Source organism: Choloepus didactylus, chromosome 14 (genome assembly GCF_015220235.1).
Source record: "Choloepus didactylus isolate mChoDid1 chromosome 14, mChoDid1.pri, whole genome shotgun sequence".
Lineage (NCBI taxonomy): Eukaryota > Metazoa > Chordata > Mammalia > Pilosa > Megalonychidae > Choloepus > Choloepus didactylus.
The window spans coordinates 22,495,259-22,513,194 of NC_051320.1; the positions used below are offsets into that span (position 1 = coordinate 22,495,259).

The following is a 17,936-nucleotide window of genomic DNA, read 5'->3' on the forward strand; positions in this document are numbered from 1 at the left end:
AGGGGCGCTCGTTGCGGCACGGACGTGGGCTGAGGGTGGAATGAGAAAAGGGAAGAGAAAAAGAAAGATTTGGTCAGAGTTTAGCTCAGTTAGGAAATGCACTCGGGGTTCTTTTTTCCTACCCGACATCCGGAGATCTGCCAGGCTCGGGTGGGCGCTGTCCGCGGTGCTGAAGCGCCCTGTCTGGGACTTCGGGAGTTGAGGTGGTGGGGAGGGCAGGAAAGGGGACGCCTGTGGGGCTCGTCACTATAGCGCACCCCCTCGCTAGGGGGCTGGAGGGTCTCCTTCCAAAAATCGGTCCCTCAGTCCTCTCCCTAACGATCCCAAGACTGACTCCCTCGCTCACTAGAGAAGAGCTACAAATTTAAGATTTCACCGCTTTGACTCCCCCTTTCCGGATTTGTTTCAGTATTCTCCAAATTGGGAACTGCTTCCTTCTTCTCTCCCTCCATCCCTGCCCTTGTTCCCTTCCCTTGGGGGTCGCGGTCGATCAGGGGCTCATCTACATAGCAAGCAAGAAGTAACTGGAAGTTCGGGTAATGATGAGCAGCCGTCTAAGTTTGCTTTAGCCACACCACAACTACTATCGGAATCCTGGAGGCACAGTTTGTGAACACACACACACACACACACACACACACACACACACACACACACACACACACAGCCCATACAGGGATAGCTGGCTCCTGCGCACACCGCGGCGGCTCCGGCAGCGCAAAGTTGGTGGCGCGTTTCCGTCTAGGCGCTCCTACCTTCCCCGGCGCCTCGGCAGGTGAGCCGGCAACTGCCGCCTCTCTGCAGAGGAACGTCCTCGGGCTTTTTCAGGAAGGTTTCTTTCCTTCTCCTTTCTGATCCCTCTCTCTTTTTCTTTCTCTCTTATCTTCAGTCTCTCTCCGGACTTGGGCTCTGAGTTTCTCCACACCAGAGCCTGGAGTGGGATTTTATAGCGTCGACCCTTTCAGAAACCACGCAGCATTTGCCTAATAAGCTGACGCTCTCTTGACAGCTCGATTGCGCGCTGCCTCTGCTCCTGCATAAATCATAGGGCCCTGCCAGGGAGCGAGGGACAGAGTTTTGCTATCTCAACACAGAATCTCACATCCAATTATATCAACAGATATTTATCGCCTCCTTGGTGACGTCAACGAGCCCTAAAATGAAAGGGCTCCTTATGACTTGTCCATTGACAAAAATTCTTGAATGAAATTTCTCAAGTGTAAAAACATAGTGACCTCTTACTATGAAAGACCAAAATGAGGGTCGAAAAGGAGACAGAGTGGGAGGAGAGAGGGAGGGGAAGTGGTAGGAAAGGGAAGTCAGTCAATTAAAGTCCTGGAAGGAAACCAATTATAGGAGATCTAGAGTCCTCTCTTCTCTATCACTCCTAACCTCTCTAAACATTTGCATCCAGTAACATCTCAGCATCTGAAAAAATTCCTTAGCCAGAGCCAAAGAGTCCCATCATCTGTCTGCCTGGAGAAGAATGAAGAACAAGGAGATGGGCTTGTAGGGACAACCAGCTTTTAAGGCTCCATCTGCCTTTTCCTCCCAAGAGCAGATGAAGGAATTATGAGTCTGCAGAGGCGAGACCAACAAGCCTCTCAAAATACAGTCCAAGTTTTGAAAATGATGACAAGCGCTTCTCTCATGATGAGCAGCACAAATCAGGGTCAGTCAGGGTGCAGCAAAGATTTCGAGTTCTCCCAGAATCCCACTGCTCCTCCTTTGTATCTCCTCTCAGTATCTGAAATTAATTGTGGGCTTATCTATTCCCCAAAAATTAGAGAGACAGAGGACCAGTGAAAGTGCTTGAGTTAAAGAGCTTTATTTAGTCTACTCAACACAAACCAAATGAGAAAAGCACCCTTCCTAACTTCCTGTTCCATGGAAAACAGAGCCTAAAGTTTTTCCTCTCCTTCCCACATACTTGAGGTGGGGGCCTGGAACACTGGGCCCCTGCTGAAGACAGAACACTATCAAAGCACACCTCGTTAAAGTATGTGTGGATGTGAGAATGCAGCTGGGGAACTGTTTTTCTGTTATTGTCCTTGAGAATAAGATAAGACCCATTTTGCAGACATGATGTAAACCACCTTGAGAAAATGTCTAAGTGCACATTAAAGCATTTCTCTATCCTAAAAGCATAATAAATAAGGGTCTTGGGAACGGGACAGACACACTCGCCTGACAGGCGGTGTGCCCCCTGCTCCCAGTCTCCAAGAGATATTTTGTCTCGAATCTTAATTTCTGCATCGCCCCCGGCAACACTGTTCAATATTGGAAAAGGCTTAAATTGCTTGACAACAGGGTTTGATCCATCAATTGAATATGTTCATTGATGAAAAATGATTCTTAAAAAAGGTAGCTTCATTCCTTTCACCTCCAAATATTATCAACAGCCATGATGGTATCCATATGAGGTGTACATAGGTTTTACCTTTTTTTTTTTTTTTTTTATCATTTCCTTTTCCAAACTCAAATGTGCTCCACATGAGCCTGATATATAAATGAATGCTCTCTGGCACTACCAAAGAAAGGATGCTAAGCCTATAAAACCACACTCAAATTTTTGAATTAAATTGACACTATCATATAGGTGGGAGGCAGTTGCCTCTAATTCTGCAACTCAAAATGCAATTCCAAACTCTCGTATCTGTGATTCAATTGAGCTTCCAGATAACCACTGGAGTTGTTTATCAGAAATTTCCGTGATTCTCATTTCTGGTTACCTCTGCTGTTTCCTTTGTAGTAAATATGACAAAAGATGCAATGTATATTTCAACTTCTATTTGGGTCTATAATAACCTACAAATGCTCTCAGAAATGAAAGAGAGGTAGAGAGAGGAATGCTGGCAGTTTCCAGAAAAGTCAGTCTATAGTGGGACAATTGAACTATGGAAAGTGACTTTGACATAACAGAACAGAGAAAGAAATGTATCAACTGGGAAAGATGTGAGTTGTTAGTGGAAGATCAAGATTATGGCAAACAGTTGAGCTGTTGAAGGAAAGTTGTGTTTTATGTTGGTAAGGTAGGGGAGCATACAGAATCTTAGTTTTCCTAATTGCAGGCTTCTTTTAAAAAGTTGGAACCAATCTCAATCTCATTTTTTTTTTTTTTTTTTTTTTTTTTTGTCTTACTTTCCTTTATGACCATTTCTTAGCCTCCAGTGGCAGAATTCAGCTTGGATGGCAACCTTGAGGTGGAAAGTAGACTTGGAAGGGGAAGTTGCAGGTAAATGGAAACAAAAAAGGAACTAGGAAAGGGATAAGGGTTAAAACTCATGAGTTTAGCTGGGGAAGTCCTCCAGAGAAGACACACATGTTTCGGGCACTCAATAACCCCTTCCAAACCCATCCTTCTTCATCTTTATCTCCCACTAGGCCATCAGGGGAATGCTGTTTTAGTATAGCTCTCTCATCACTCTTGAGTCCTTGCTGTGAGATTTTCGTGGTGTAGGTCACTGGTAAGGCCCAAAGTGGCTCTGGCTAGGGGCAAGCAGAGGAGAAAACCAGAGGAAGAGGGAGCTCTGTAGAGCAGCCCCTACTCACAATTAATCCAAATGTTAGATCTCATCAAATCACCAAATGTTAGCAGTAGAAATAACTTGAAGAAATCATTTGATTTAAATAAGGACCAGACAGGTTAAATGACTTACCTGAAGTCACTCAGCTAGTTAGTGGTAAAGTCAGAATTAGAACCCAGTTCTTCTGACAGGTTCTTTCCTGTATTCTTCTCGAAATGTAACAGTACTCTTTGGGCTTCTTTTTACAGCAGAAATACCTGAACAAATTGAGGCGAGAAGATGAATTTAGATAAAGTGATATAGTCACACACCCATCCCGAGTACATTTACTTAGAATTACCTCATACTGATAAATCTAAGACACAAGAATGCAGAGATTCTCTGTGCATGCTGCCGCCCTTAGCACCAGATTTCAAATTTCTGGTGCACACATTGCACTTTACCTTTTAGCTGAATCTTATAATCATGACATGAGGTTTTTAAATGCATTGCCAACTACATTAATTTGATTTTCTACCCTCATTTACCTTGGAAAGAATAGATCTTTTGATAAAGTATAGAGTGAGAAGGGTTCTTAAAATTATGATACAGAAATGTGATTGGAGAAATAGCATAATGTAGGTGACACATTGTGCAGTAAATGAAATATCCAAGTCCATAAATATCACCACTGACAGGGACAACAATTTCTCAAAGGGAGTCATTAAAGAAGCAATTTAAATGTATTCAAAACCTAGAAGCACAATCCAAGAAACATGAGCAGTGATTACTTCATGTTTTACACCATATTTTTAATAACAACATAATATAAAGTATGGGTAAATTAAAATAAACATTGCTGAACATTCCAATGAATAAAGAAATACCAGAAATCATAATAACTGTTTGGCTCCTTAACATCATCTGTATCTCCTTGTACTTTTGAGGAGTATCCCAATACATGCTTCTCTAAGAAAGTCTCATAACAAACAAATACAATCTTCAAATTTGCTAACTGAAACATTTGTTGAAATTAATCCACCATCTCTAACGATAGCCTTTAAAAATGCCTAGAGAAGGAGGTGAGTTGGTAATTATCTACAACTGTGTTTTACATGTCCTAGTAATTATCTTTTGCTTCCATAGGCAAAACTGGGGAAAGCGTCTCAAAGAGCACAAATATCTATTTCTTCACCAGTAACTGTAACTTTTATTAATCTCTTCTAATTACTAAAGCTATGCATCCACCTTGTAGAAAACTTGGAAAAATCAGAACGGTATAAAGAAGATATAAAAATACTCAGAATACTAGAATCTAAAGACAAACATAGTTAATATTTTATTGTTTTCCTTGGGTATTTTTCCTGAGTGCATACATTTTACATAATTGAGATAATACTGTGTTCCTAATTTTGAATCTGCTAAAAAAAAAAAAACAAAAACAAAACAAAAACCCAAACACTTTTTTTATTTAAAAGAGTAATCTGTTGAAGGAATCTTTCTCAGATTCCTAGATTATGTTTAGGCCTTTGTCCTATGTTCTCCTAACATGATGAATGCGTTCTCCTAACATCGTGAATGTGTCCTCCACCAAAAAGCTCATGTTTTGTGACTTCCTTGATGCACAATATGTGTGTTCCTTGATGTACAGTAAACTCTGTGAGGCAGGGACTTAATTGTGTTTGTAAGCTGCCAAATTCCTTCACCCCACCCCAAGAATAGTGCCAAAACAAGGTAGATTCCCAACAAAATCAGCTGAATGAATGAACCACAGAAAATCTGTTGAATAAAGTATAGAAAATCACCTATAAACTTACCACCTACTTCTTCCCACTTAAAATGATGTTGCAAATGTTTTCCTATATCCAAAATTATCCATTTGATTGACTGCATGGTATTCTATCAAGGAGATGTACCACAATATCTACCGATTCCTCATTGTTGATCACCCTCCTAATGACTTATTTTTAAAAATTCTTCTACACCTTTCCTTTGCCCTTTAAGTAATACACAGACAGAATAATTTTTTGATCCTTCAAAAAGAAACAATTATCTCTTAACTCCCCAATTTCTTAGATAAGGATATTAGCGCCCCTTCAGCTTTTCACATACCCTCCTGTACCTTAATCTCTCAATATCTCTTACCTCTTTAACTTCTAGATTGACAGTGTTAATAACTATCACATTCTTTCTTGCAACCAAAGGTCAGCTTTCTGTGCTTTGAATATAAATTGATTCTTAAATTTGAAATCAATAGTGTTTAATTATTGACTATGTAAAAATTGTTCATCGCAAAGTGAGATCATAGTATCTGATTATATGTCCTTCCATGGTTTCATTTTTTGTTTTCTTCTACAATTACCAATTGCCTTTTTATATATCCAGTTTAGTTTTCCCTAGAAGTGCTATCTTAATTTTATTGCCAATTTCTTTTTAAGGTAGTCAATAATGTCAAGTAATCTATCAAGTCCCCCCCACCCCAATACATATACATACACCTTTTTAACACCTCTATCCTTGAGCCCTCCAACCTTCTGCTTTCAGACTGGTCACTTTCTAAATCTGATATGCAGCGATCTTCCTGGAACTTCTCTTAACTGTTTTCCTGGACTGAATTCACTGTTTTTAGAATCATGCAATTTATTTCTTCTTCATTTCCTCCTTCATTTTGCTAGAGCACATCTTCCAATAACTTTCTAAGAAAGGATGTATGATAGGCAAATTTTCTGAGTCCTTGCATTTCTGAAAATGGCTTTATTTTACCCAGAAAATTGAGTGATACTTTAGAAGGGTATAGAAACCTACTTTAATTTCTGTCCCTTTGAACTTGCATATTCTCTGATATTTTCTCTGTAGTTACCCTGGGGCTTCAATTTAATATACAAAATCAATAACAATCTCGTTTGCTTTGTTACCATCATAACTTCAATTGTATACACAAATTATGCTCCTATACCCTCCATCCCCCCACCTTTATGGGGTTCTTGTCACAAATTACAAGATTATATATTACGAGTACAAAACCACTGCTTTCTCATTACATTTTATACATTTACCTTTTAGATTCTGTAGGAACTAAGAAATGGAGTTACAAACCAAAAATAAAATAATACTGGCATTTATATTTACTCGTGTATTCACCCTCACTGGAGATCTTTATTTTTTCATATGGCTTTAAAATAGTCTATTGTCCTTTCCTTTCAAACTGCAGAACTCTCTTTAGCATCTCTTGTAGGGCTGGTCTAGTGGTGATGAACTCCTTCAGCTTTCTGTAATCTTAAGGGAATATCTTAATCCCTCCCTCATTTTTGAAAGACAGTTTTGCCAGATATACAATTTTTGGTTGACAATTTTTTGCTTTCAGCACTTTAAATATGTCTTCCCATTGCTTCTTGCTTCCTTGGTTTCCAAGGAGAAATTGGCATTTAATCTAATTGAGGCCCCATTGTATGTGACATATTGCTTCTCTCTTGCATCTTTCAGAATTCTCTCTTTATCTTTGGCACTATATCTTTATCTTTGACTATAATATGTTGTGGCATCAGTCTACTTAGGTTTATCCTGTTTGGAGTTCATTGACCATCTTGGATGTGTATATTCATGTCTTTCTTTAGATTTGGGAAGTTTTCAGCCATTATTTTAAAAAATATTCTCTCTTCTTTTTTGGGAGCCTCAAAATATATATATTGGTATGCTTGATAGTGTCCCACAGGTTCCTTAGTCTCTGTTTGCTTCATTTTTTTTTTCTTTCTACTCCTCAGATGGCATGATTTCAATGGTCTTATCTTTGAAGTTCTCTGATTCTTTCTTCTGCTAGCTCCAATCTGCTGTTGAAACCCTCTAGGGAATTTTTAATTTATGTTACTGAGGTCTTTAGCTCTGTTTGGTTCCTTTTAATAATTTCTGTCTCTCTAAGGATATTCTCTTTGTGTTTATTGTTTTCCTGATTTCCTTTAGTTCTTTGTCCATGTTTTCCTTTAGCTCTTTGAGCATATTTAGGACCATTTTTTGAAGTCTTTGTCTGGTATGTTCCAGATCTGGTTATCTTCAATGATGGCTTGTAATACTTTAATCTTCTCCTTTGCTTTGGCCATTGCTTCTTGTTTCTTTGTATGTTTTATTGAAACCTGGACACTTTGTTATTTTAATATGTTATCACTGGAATATACACTCTGAAGTGTCTATTCCTTAAACTAGTGTCCAGGTAGCATTACAACAGAGCTTTCCTTGATTGTCAGGAGCTAACAACAACAACAAAAAGGATAAAAGAAAACACTTTTCCTAGTCTTTGCAGATTGACCTGAGTGCTCAACTTCAGAGTTATCCATACAAAACATTTAGAGAACAGCTCTAAATATAGGTCAAAGTGTAGGGACCTCCCTGATCCTTTCTGCACATGCATCTTGTCTTGGGCAGGCATGTGTGGCCCTAGGAATTTCCCTGTTTACATGGAAACTAATGTTCCCTCTTCCCTAGAAAACAGTTTCCTCCTTGTTCCAGGCACTGCACTGTATGTCCTGCAGCCAGCATTCCCTTGCCCCAGGCAGCCACTTGACTGCTCTCTCATGGTATACTGTAGGAGGGTTCTGTGTGCTGCCTTCTACACACAGGGAAAGTTCTGGGATGGTGAGTCCCTGAAACAGATTGGGCAAGACTTACATACTCCCAGTATACGCACAAGGGTTACTCTACTGCCACCAAAACCAGCACCAGGAGTGCACATTGGTAGCACAGTCCAGCACCACATTGAGCTGGGGAGGGATGGGAAAGAGGCCAGCCAGGGCACCATGAGATCCTACTACTTTTAAGTAGTCTTTTCTTGATTCAGTGCTTGCCCTGTTACAGAAGACTTTAAGTGTCTTTTGGAGCTTTGAGAAAGATGTTTCCACCAGTCTTGCTCATTGTTCAGAGCTCCTGTGGGGGGCTGAAGCCCTGAAGTGTCTCAATCTGCCATCTTGATCCTATTTACTTGCTTTTTGCCTAACAGACAGACATTTGGGTTCCAAACATTCTCCACATGGAATGGGGAAGGTTGGTCAATTCCTCCATATATAGCCTTTCAAGTATTCCTCCTATTTTTTTCCCCTTTAATGATTTCTGCCTTTGGTGATACTTGGAGTTTCCAAGCCCTGAGCCCCTCCTGGGTTCTGCAGATAGGATCCTGCCTCAGCTGCCTTCCCCTTTGCATGCTCTCTACAGCCCCTTTCTCTTCTTCCTCAGTAACTGCTCCATCTTCTCTGCTCTCCTTATTCCTACCTGCCCCTTACAGCTACTTCCTCTGCCTTCATTCCTGAGATACCACTTGATCTTTTCTACTCTCCTTATTTCAGAAGTTTGTTAAACTCTCTCAACCTGCCTATGGTCCTGATCCTGTTCTCTTCATCACTGTGGGCTCACTTTTTCATTTTAATGAGGCCTCAGGGGGAGGGGAGATAAACACACTTACATTTTAGAAAGACCCCTCTGAATGCAGTATAGACAGCAGATTAGAGGGCTAAGGAGGCAGGAAAGTTAGCTATGGTCTCTGGGCTATCAACACTGCGCTTCTGCAGAACAAGCTCCATGTGCCCAGTACTCAGGGTTCTGAACAAGGCAATGCCAGGCTCTCCGGTGGATTTGTCTGAGGAGCCCAAAGACATCCTATGTGTGGGCAGCTGCACCACTGTCCTGGGATTGTTCGGCGCAGGGTTCCTTTCAGTTCCCTATTGGTTATCAATTCTCTCACCATCCAGAAATCATCAGTGGGTACCCTATCTCATTTCTCAGAAAATGGAAAGAACTTTGTTACCTGTCCCTCTGCTTTTTCAGAAGTTAAGAAGCAACTGACCGTGGGGAGATGACTCAGAGCATCGGTAAAGGAGCATGTTTCTGCTTCTCTATCAAGCCCCTGTCTGGACACAGATGACTGACCTTTCTATTTACATCATACTACATCGAATTTTCTGTTTTAGGCTCCAGATAATGGATGGATGGCAATGAGAGGATGTGTGTGAACTTTCTATCATGAAGGGCAATTTGCAGGAACTAATCATTTTACAATAATTGGTCATAAGAAAGAAATCCATCAACCAAGCATCCTGAATAGGTATTTATATTCATGAACATTTCTTGACTCTAAAGAAAGATTTCTCAAAGAGCCCTCCTAAGAATGTTACTGAGTTACAAAGAAGAAGAAAAAATAGGGTGAAAGAAAAGTTAAAGAAATTTTTATTGCAGAATTTTCTAGTGTTTTAAAAAAATGTATTCTGCATTGTAAATCCCCAAGTCTTCAGTGTTTCACAGACTAATTTGACCACAGAGCCATTTTTTTATCATGGAACTAGTTGGGAAATATAGTAAGTCCAGAGGCATTTTATGAGCAATCCAGCCATATTTTCTTTCTTTTCCCTTCAATATTTAAGTCCATCATTAGAGCTACTGAGTAATTTTTTTTTTTAGCACTCCCGGGAGAAAGTCGAAAATGACACTTTGAGCCTTTGAAGAGAGGGTCTCAGGCTATGGTGGTACACCTATTTTCAGCGCTTCTGAGAATTACCTACCTGGGGAAGGATATTTTACAGCAAACTGCTGCTGAGCCCTTGCTCACCACTTCTGAAACAGTTTCTTTGATTGCACAATTTCTGGTCAGGGAATGGAATTTGTCTCCACAGCAATTTAGCCCAGAGGAAATCTGGGTGCTGGCCTTGCAAAAGGGGACCCTATTTAGGGATTGTAATAGTTTGGAACTGTATGTACCCCCAAAATAAATGTTCAGTTAATCCATTCCTGTGGATATGAACCCTTGTAAGTAGGACCTTGATGTACACCTTAATGATGCCTTGATTTGGACATTTTCCCAGCCTCAAAACTGTGAGCAAATAAACCCCCACTGTTTAAGCCGACCCATTTCATGGTGTTTGCCAGAGCATCCTAGGAAACTAAAACAGGGGTCAAAAGACAGAAGTGTCCAAAACAAAACTGATAGCAATGGGGAAGCTGAGTTTTTCAAAAAGGAAAGTTTTTCAGGAGACAGAGGGAATGGGGTCTGCAGGTGTGGACAGAGAATATGGCCAGCCAACATTCAGGAGTTGTGGATTCAAAGATACAGTCATTATTTGGGGGTTTTGATCTTTTGTGAACCTTGGAGCAAGATATCTTATTCTCTGAGACTTCTGTTATTCATCCGTGGAAACTGGAATGTGAGCTTCCAGTATAAGATTTACAGTTATTTTTTTCATGTGCGTATGCTGGTTTGTCTCCTAGCTTGACTGAAAGTTTACCTCCCACTTCTTTGAAATCCATAACTCCTAATACAGTGCTTACACTTAGTATTTGTTGGTTATTGGAGTTTGACTATGAATGTCCTATTTAAGAGAAAGACTACATCAAATCAAGGTGGTCTAATAACTGTGAGAGTCAGTGAACGCTTGGAAGGATGGTTATGTGAAAACTGGTGTGTGGTGAAGGAGGGACCTGTCTGATTTACCACATTCACTCCTCTCCTTTGCCTACATTTTAGGAGTGATTTGAGCAACAACGTTCCCAGGATAATGGAAAGGATTTAATGGCCTCAAGCAGCAGTGAAGTCTAATGCTCCTATTCATATCAAGTTAAATATAGATACATATTTGAGCCTCAGCTCATTTTCCAATTTGGTTTCTTTGTATTTTAATTCTTAATAGCTGTAAAGTTCTCCAGTGTGCTAATGTACTTTTTATCTTCCCAGCAACAACAAAAATTGTATTAAAGGGATTTTTTATTTGAATGGAGAAATACAATTATATAATCTGATAGATTTCTTCTGTAAAAAGAGTTTATTCAGCTCTTTGAGGTAGAATAGCATATCTGCTTCTTGATTATAATGGATTTGATCTAATGTCTTTCTTTAAAGATTTCAATAGGAAGAACAAAACTCTTTAAAGTAGCCTTGCCAATAAGAATAAAGAATTTTACCTGGTTACCCCTTTCTGTGGGGCACACCAGACGCTGAGCATGGCAGTGAAGTTAGACAAACCTCAGAACAGATTCTGACTCTTGTCCTTCCTAAATAGGTGATCTCAGGCAAGTTATTTAAAATTTTCAAACGTATTTCCTTATTTGTAAGATCAATATAAAATATGTTTCTCTTGACCAAAACAGGGACATGAAATGAAACGAAATAAAGCTTCAGTGGCTGACAGAATTCAAATGGAGTCGAGAGGTCACTTTGGTGGACATTCTTACGCACTGTACAGAGAACACCTCTTAGGTTTTAATGTATTGGAATAGCTAGAAGCAAATACCTGAAACCATTAAACCCCAAACCAATGGCCTTGATTCTTGAAGACAATTGTATGACAATATAGCTTACAAGGGGTGACGGGGTGATTTGGAAAACCTTGTGGATCACACTCCTTTTATCCAGTGTATGGATGGATGAGTAGAAAAATGGGGCAAAAAACTAAAGGAAAAATAGGGCAGGGTGGGGGATGATTTGGGTGTTCATTTTCACTATTTTTTTATTCTTATTATCACTTTTTCTGGTACAAGGAAAATGTTAAAAAAATATATCGGGGTGATCAATGAACAATATGATGGTAATGTGATCAATTGATTGTATATTTTGGATGATTGTATGGTGTGTGAATAAATCTTATTTTTTAAAAAAGTAAATGGACAATGGGGGGAGGAGGGGAATGGGATGTTTTGAATGTTCTTTTTTTTCATTTTGGTTTTTGTTTTATTCTTTGGAGTGATGAAAATGTTCAGGGTTTGATTGTGGTGACGATGCTGTGGGCAAGTGATTGTACACTTTGGATGATTGTATGTTGTATGGTTAAGTCTCAATAAAATTGCATTTAAAAATATGTTTCTTTATTTGTTTCTCTTAGGGTTATGAGATTAGATGAGTTAGTGCATTCATCACTTAACTCATAGTAAGCATTCAGTAAGCATTAGCCATTGTTGTTGAGGCAATGATGTAGTGGTTATCGATGATGGTAGCAATTTTATCTAATTGCTGTTCCTCAGAGCCTAGCACCATACATTTATACTTATTAGATGCTTACTAAATGTCTGTTAATGAAATAAAAGAATAAAGTAAATGTAATCATTGAGCTTGTCTTCTTCTAAGACCACAGACTTTTCTGACACCCAGCTGTTTTTTCAAGAAAGATACATTTGACTTGGGAAATATCTGGTTTGTGGCTGACTCTTTTCTTAGTCAATGTCTGCTCCCTGAAGATTATATCAGTGTTGAAACTTTTATCCTCAACCTAATCGTGTATTGATTTAACTAAAGCAGTGCACTCAAGGGGGAATTTTACATCTTAAGAAGGGATTAAAAACTGTGTGTGTGAGGGAGGTACATGGGAACACTGTATTTTCTCCATGATTTTCCTGTAAGCCTACAACTTCTATAATAAAAAATATATTAATAAAGAAGAGATTAGTGACAACAATTAGCATTGCTAAGTAAAAATAAAATAGATGCAAAATATATATCTTTTCCATTCCAAGATCAATAAATCCATCAGCTTCCTGATGGGAGCCTCCATTGTCTCACAATGCCTGTTATGGACAAGTCAAATTCCCCAAATTGAACATGGATTAAACACTCACATCAGGCTGGGAAGTGATTTTTTTTTCTCCACACCCTAATTACTGCTGGATGACCTTGCTATCCACTCTTAGTCTCTACTCTTCCTAAGAGGGTCAAGGTAACAGAAAATAATCATTCATCATAATTACAAAATACAAAAACTAAAAGGCTCCCCTTTTACTCATCTGATCTATCTCCCTGAATCAATCCCAGGAGGAGACCCCATTTCCCCAGTCAGAGGAAGTGGGGACAGTGCAGGTACAGCTGCTCTCAGGCCTTCCCAAGGGGCCAGGCCCCACATGAGCAGGCCTCTTCTGGACTTAATTTTCTTGCTAATTTTGTTTTCATCCTGTTCCGCCAGATACTCTGAGAAACAATTTCTTCTGCAGCCCTTCAGCCTCCTCTTTCCTTCATGTTTGCACCTTTCAAGTGCTTATAAACAGTATGTCTCTCCATTGGTCTTAATTTAGAAAATGCATAAATATACTTACTTGGCTTTCAACACTTTTTTAAAAACCCTCTTCCTGGACCCTAGAACTCCCCTCAAGCTGGGTGATGAGGATTCCTTTGCAAAAACTATTGTTTTCCTCCTGTTCTCATTTGTGTGTTTAATCACAGAGGTGGCTCCTGAGATCCATGGGCAGTACCGGGGCACCCACCCCTGGGCACATGGGCTGAATCCCTGGTGAAGGAGGTGGGTGTCGAGACTGGTGGGGATGAGGCTGGGAACACCAAGAAGAAAATGGCTCAAAACAGGGCCGTTGTGTCTCTCCAAGTCTCAGTCTCACATCCCCAAAGCAATGTAGGGGTCCCTGGAACTATCTCAATTCTCTCCAACACGGAGCACCTTCCTTGGGCCAAGTACTGACCTAAGAACTAAACTGTTAGTGGAACATAAGCAATGGCTGAAGATGGGGTTCCAGGTTGTTGATGAAATACAAAAATGCCAATTCAGGTTTGTATTTGCTGGGGTTTTATCAGAAATCTTCTGGGGGGGGAATTTCTGCTGGGGTTTTATCAGAAATCTTCTGGGGGAAAACTATAGAAGGCTATGTGGGTTCTCAGGAGCTAGCCACTGAAACCTCACCTAGGGGCACTTTGGCACTTTGGCCTCCTTTTTGTCATGAAAGGGATAATAATGGCTTCCCTTGTTTATGCTTCTTCCAGAAGCCTTCCTTTCCTTATCTCTAATCCTCACTAGAACTTCACTAGTAAGTAGGTAACATTATCCACATTCCATAGATGAAGAACTGGAGGCTCAGAATGGGTAAGTAACTTGGCCAATGTCTCCCAGCTGATATGTGGATGGGTGCTGGGATCCCCAAGAGCTTGTCCTTTCTCTCCCCTTCCTCCTCCCACTCAGACCTCCAGGGAGCTCCAATGAGGAGTGGGCAGTATCACATGGTGTTCTAGTTTGCTAATGCTGCTGGAATGCAAAACACCAGAAATGGATTGGCTTTCATAAAAGGGGGTATATTTGGTTACACAGTTACAGTCTTAAGGCCATAAAGTGTCCAAGGTAACAAATCAGCAATCAGGTACCTTCACTGGAGGATGGCCAATGGTCTGGAAAACCTCTGCTAGCTGGCAAGGCATGTGGCTGGTATCTGCTCTGGAGTTCTGCTTTCAAAATGGCTTTCTCCCAGGACGTTCCTCTCTAGGTTTCAGCTCCTCAAAAATGTCACTCTTAGTTGCTCTTGGGGCGTTTGTCCTCTCTTAGCTTCTCCGGAGCAAAAGTCTGCTTTCACAGGCCATCTCCAAAATGTCTCTGTAAGCTGAAGTTCCTCTTTCAATTCCAGTGCATTTTTCAAAGTGTCCCTCTTGGCTGCAGTAAGCTTGCTCCTTCTGTCTGAGCTTATATAATGTTCCAGTAATTTAATTCAGACCTACCCTGAATGGGTGGGGCAACACCTCCATGGAAATTATCCAACCAAAGGTCTTGTCCACAGTTGACTGAACCACATCTCCATGTAAACACCCAAAGGTTTCCAAAATCTAATCAACACTAATACCTGCCCACACAAGACTGCATCAAAGATAATGGCATTTTGGGGGACATAATACATCGAAGGAACATGGCTTTGAAGGAACAGGCCCCATAAGTGTGCCATGCTCTTGGCATGTCTCTACTCAAACCGTGATTGTGTGAAGACCATGCTGTTTACATTCACATCATTCAAGAGAACACCAACTTAAGCAGCCTCAGTAGGAACATCCTTGGAAACTCATCCATACATTATCCAGTCATTCTACTCTCTGCTCCTGTTTTTTCTCCTTTGATTTTAATCCTTACACTTCTGTATAAACCATTCTTCTATCATTCTCTACTGTTTCCAGGAACCACAGGGACTATCTCATAAGAAATGTCCTTATCAAAATAGATTCTAACCTGCCCACATCTCTGGGCCTTGGAAACATCTGCACAGTTTCTTATTCAATTATGGACATTATAAGTTAATGTTTATGCCTCACCCTAGTTTCTAAATTAATATTTGTTATATGGGGGCCTGCTAATTACTATGCACCTTTGCTGAAATTTCAAATAAGTTATTTGAAATGGGAGGAAGGCAAAAAGCAACTTGCAAATTCTGTGCATAATGAAGTTAGGAACAAGCTCATGTAATGAAGACAGAAACAATTATACCACATTTGCATGATTCTTTTTCCTTACAATATGAGACATGGCACAGGCAGCTGATTAGCATGCTGCCTTGGCTGTGATCTTGCTTCTTATTTCCCTTCCATTTAGCAGGACACTGAAAGCCAAGAGCAGGTCACACTGTTTTCCCAAAGTTTTCTTATATGATCCTAGGGACTGCCAGACCACCGAGAGCATCCTTCCAAATTCAATCCTGACACAGGTGATTGTAGTTTCTGTGACTAGCCATACAGGTGTGTCCCTTGGCAGCTGATGCACTTTAGAGCAAGGCACCAAGCAAACTCTAACCTCTGAATTCCAACTGTTCAGAGGTACAGAAATAAATTCTTACTCATCCCCCCAAATATTTACTGAGCATCTACTTTGACCCAGATGCTGCACTAGATGCTGGAGAGGTATTCACCACCCACTGAAGAAGACACATTACCATATGGTGAGCACTCTGTGGGTACAGAAAAAGGGAATCAGCTTCCGTTGGGGGTAAGAGGGAGGATGCAGGAAAAGCTCCACAGAGAAGATGGGACCTGAGCTGAGACTGGAAGCATGAACAACAGTTGGCCAATAAGCATAGAAGGTCAATCTTGCCAAAGAAGGCAGCATTGTGTGGAAAGCTCACAGTACATGTGGTTTCCTGTAGTGCATGTAGGGTCTACACACCTCAGAGTCCTCAGAGATGAAGTGAGAGAGGTCAGTGAGGCACAGATCCTGGAGGACCGCGAATGCCTATCTGAAAAGTGATCCTGTGGGTGATGGGGCATCAGTGAGGGCTTCAGGCAGGAAATGATGTGGGATGATTTGTATCATGGAAAATGTCACCAGCTTAGTTGGACTAGTTGGATAACCTGTAAAATGAAGACAATGACAGTTGCTACTGAATGCAACCTGTGTGCCAGGCACCAAGCAGAGAAGATAAGAGCAGAGATTCCCATCTGAAATCTTCAAACTGATTCAGGCAAGCTGGCATCAGACTAAGCCATTTGAGAGGCTATAAAGCAGAGTGGTTAAGAGCCCACCTTCCTGGACTCACATCCCAGCTCTGTGACTTTATAGTTATGTGACTGGTAGCCCAGTTATGCTCTCTGTGTCTCAGTTTCTCCATCTGTGAAACAGAAATAATAATAAGTCCTCCCTCGAGGAGTTGTTGCAATGTATGTAAAGTCCTCAGTATAATTTCAGGAGTACAGTAAGTGCTTTATTAGTGTCAGCTCACATTATCTGAATTATGGCAGTGGGGTGGAGACAGGTGCCTCAAGACACTCGAGAGCATGGAGAGACAAGATGTGGGGGTCAGAGGGAGAAGTTCAAACAAACCTTGTTATTTTGTCTTGGGTAATGGGACAGATGGTGAACAAAGGAGGAGAGCACTTTGGATGGAAGATAACAAGTTTTGTTTGGGAAATATTGAGACTCAAGGGCCTGGGGAACATTCAGGAGTATGAGCCCTGGAGAGCAGTGTGGGAAGGGTTAGAGAATCAGGAACACCCAGCAAGAGGCTGAAGCCATTGCTCTGAATGAATCAAAGTGCCTAAGCAGAGGAGGAAAACAGAGAAGGGGCTAGGGAGGGAACCTGGGGAAATCCAAGATTTAAGGCCCAGTTGAAGGAGGAGGGGACTACAGAAAGACAGAGAAGGGGTCATTCAAGACAGAGAAGGAGAACCAAGAAAGAATGGTATCATGAAGCTAGGCGAAGAAGAGTTTCCTGAAGGACCGAGTAGTCTGAAAAATACAATGTGTACTGGTTCAAAACTGTTACGTAGCCCAGAAAAGATTATGTTCTTTTAATCCATTCTTGTGGGGGTAGACTATTGTGAGTGGGATCTTTTGATTGGGCTGTTTCCATGGAGATGTGACCCACCCCAGATAAGATAAGGTGGATCTTAATCCCATTGCTGGAGTCCTTTAAGAGAGGATAAAAGACAGATAAAACTCAGAAAATTCAGAGAAGCTAAGAGATGAAATCCAAAGTTTGCTCTGGGGATGTGAAGAAAGGACCCACAGGAGGTGATGGAGAAAGCCACTGAAATCAGAAGCTAAACCCAGAAGAAGGGCCAGGAGACATACCCACATGCCTTCCCATGTGACTGAGGAACCCTGGATGTCAGCAGCCTTTCCTCAAAGAAGGTATCCTCTTGTTGATGCCTTAATTTGGACATTTTCATGGTCTTAGAGTGGAAACTTTTAACTTAATAAAACCCATTGTTAAAAGCCAACC

At 40.7% G+C, this 17,936-nt stretch overlaps 1 long non-coding RNA gene across 1 annotated transcript in view; it reads right to left on the bottom strand.

The window, feature by feature from the left end:
* Position 1: 1 nt before the first annotated feature.
* LOC119509471 overlaps positions 2–17,936 on the bottom strand; it is a 120,110-nt gene continuing 102,175 nt past the window's right edge. Inside the window, exons 2-3 of the long non-coding RNA XR_005211715.1 lie at positions 3,660–3,784; positions 2–29 (exon numbers count right to left, since the gene is read on the bottom strand). This is a non-coding gene — a long non-coding RNA (uncharacterized LOC119509471). The remainder of the gene's footprint in view (positions 30–3,659; positions 3,785–17,936) is intronic.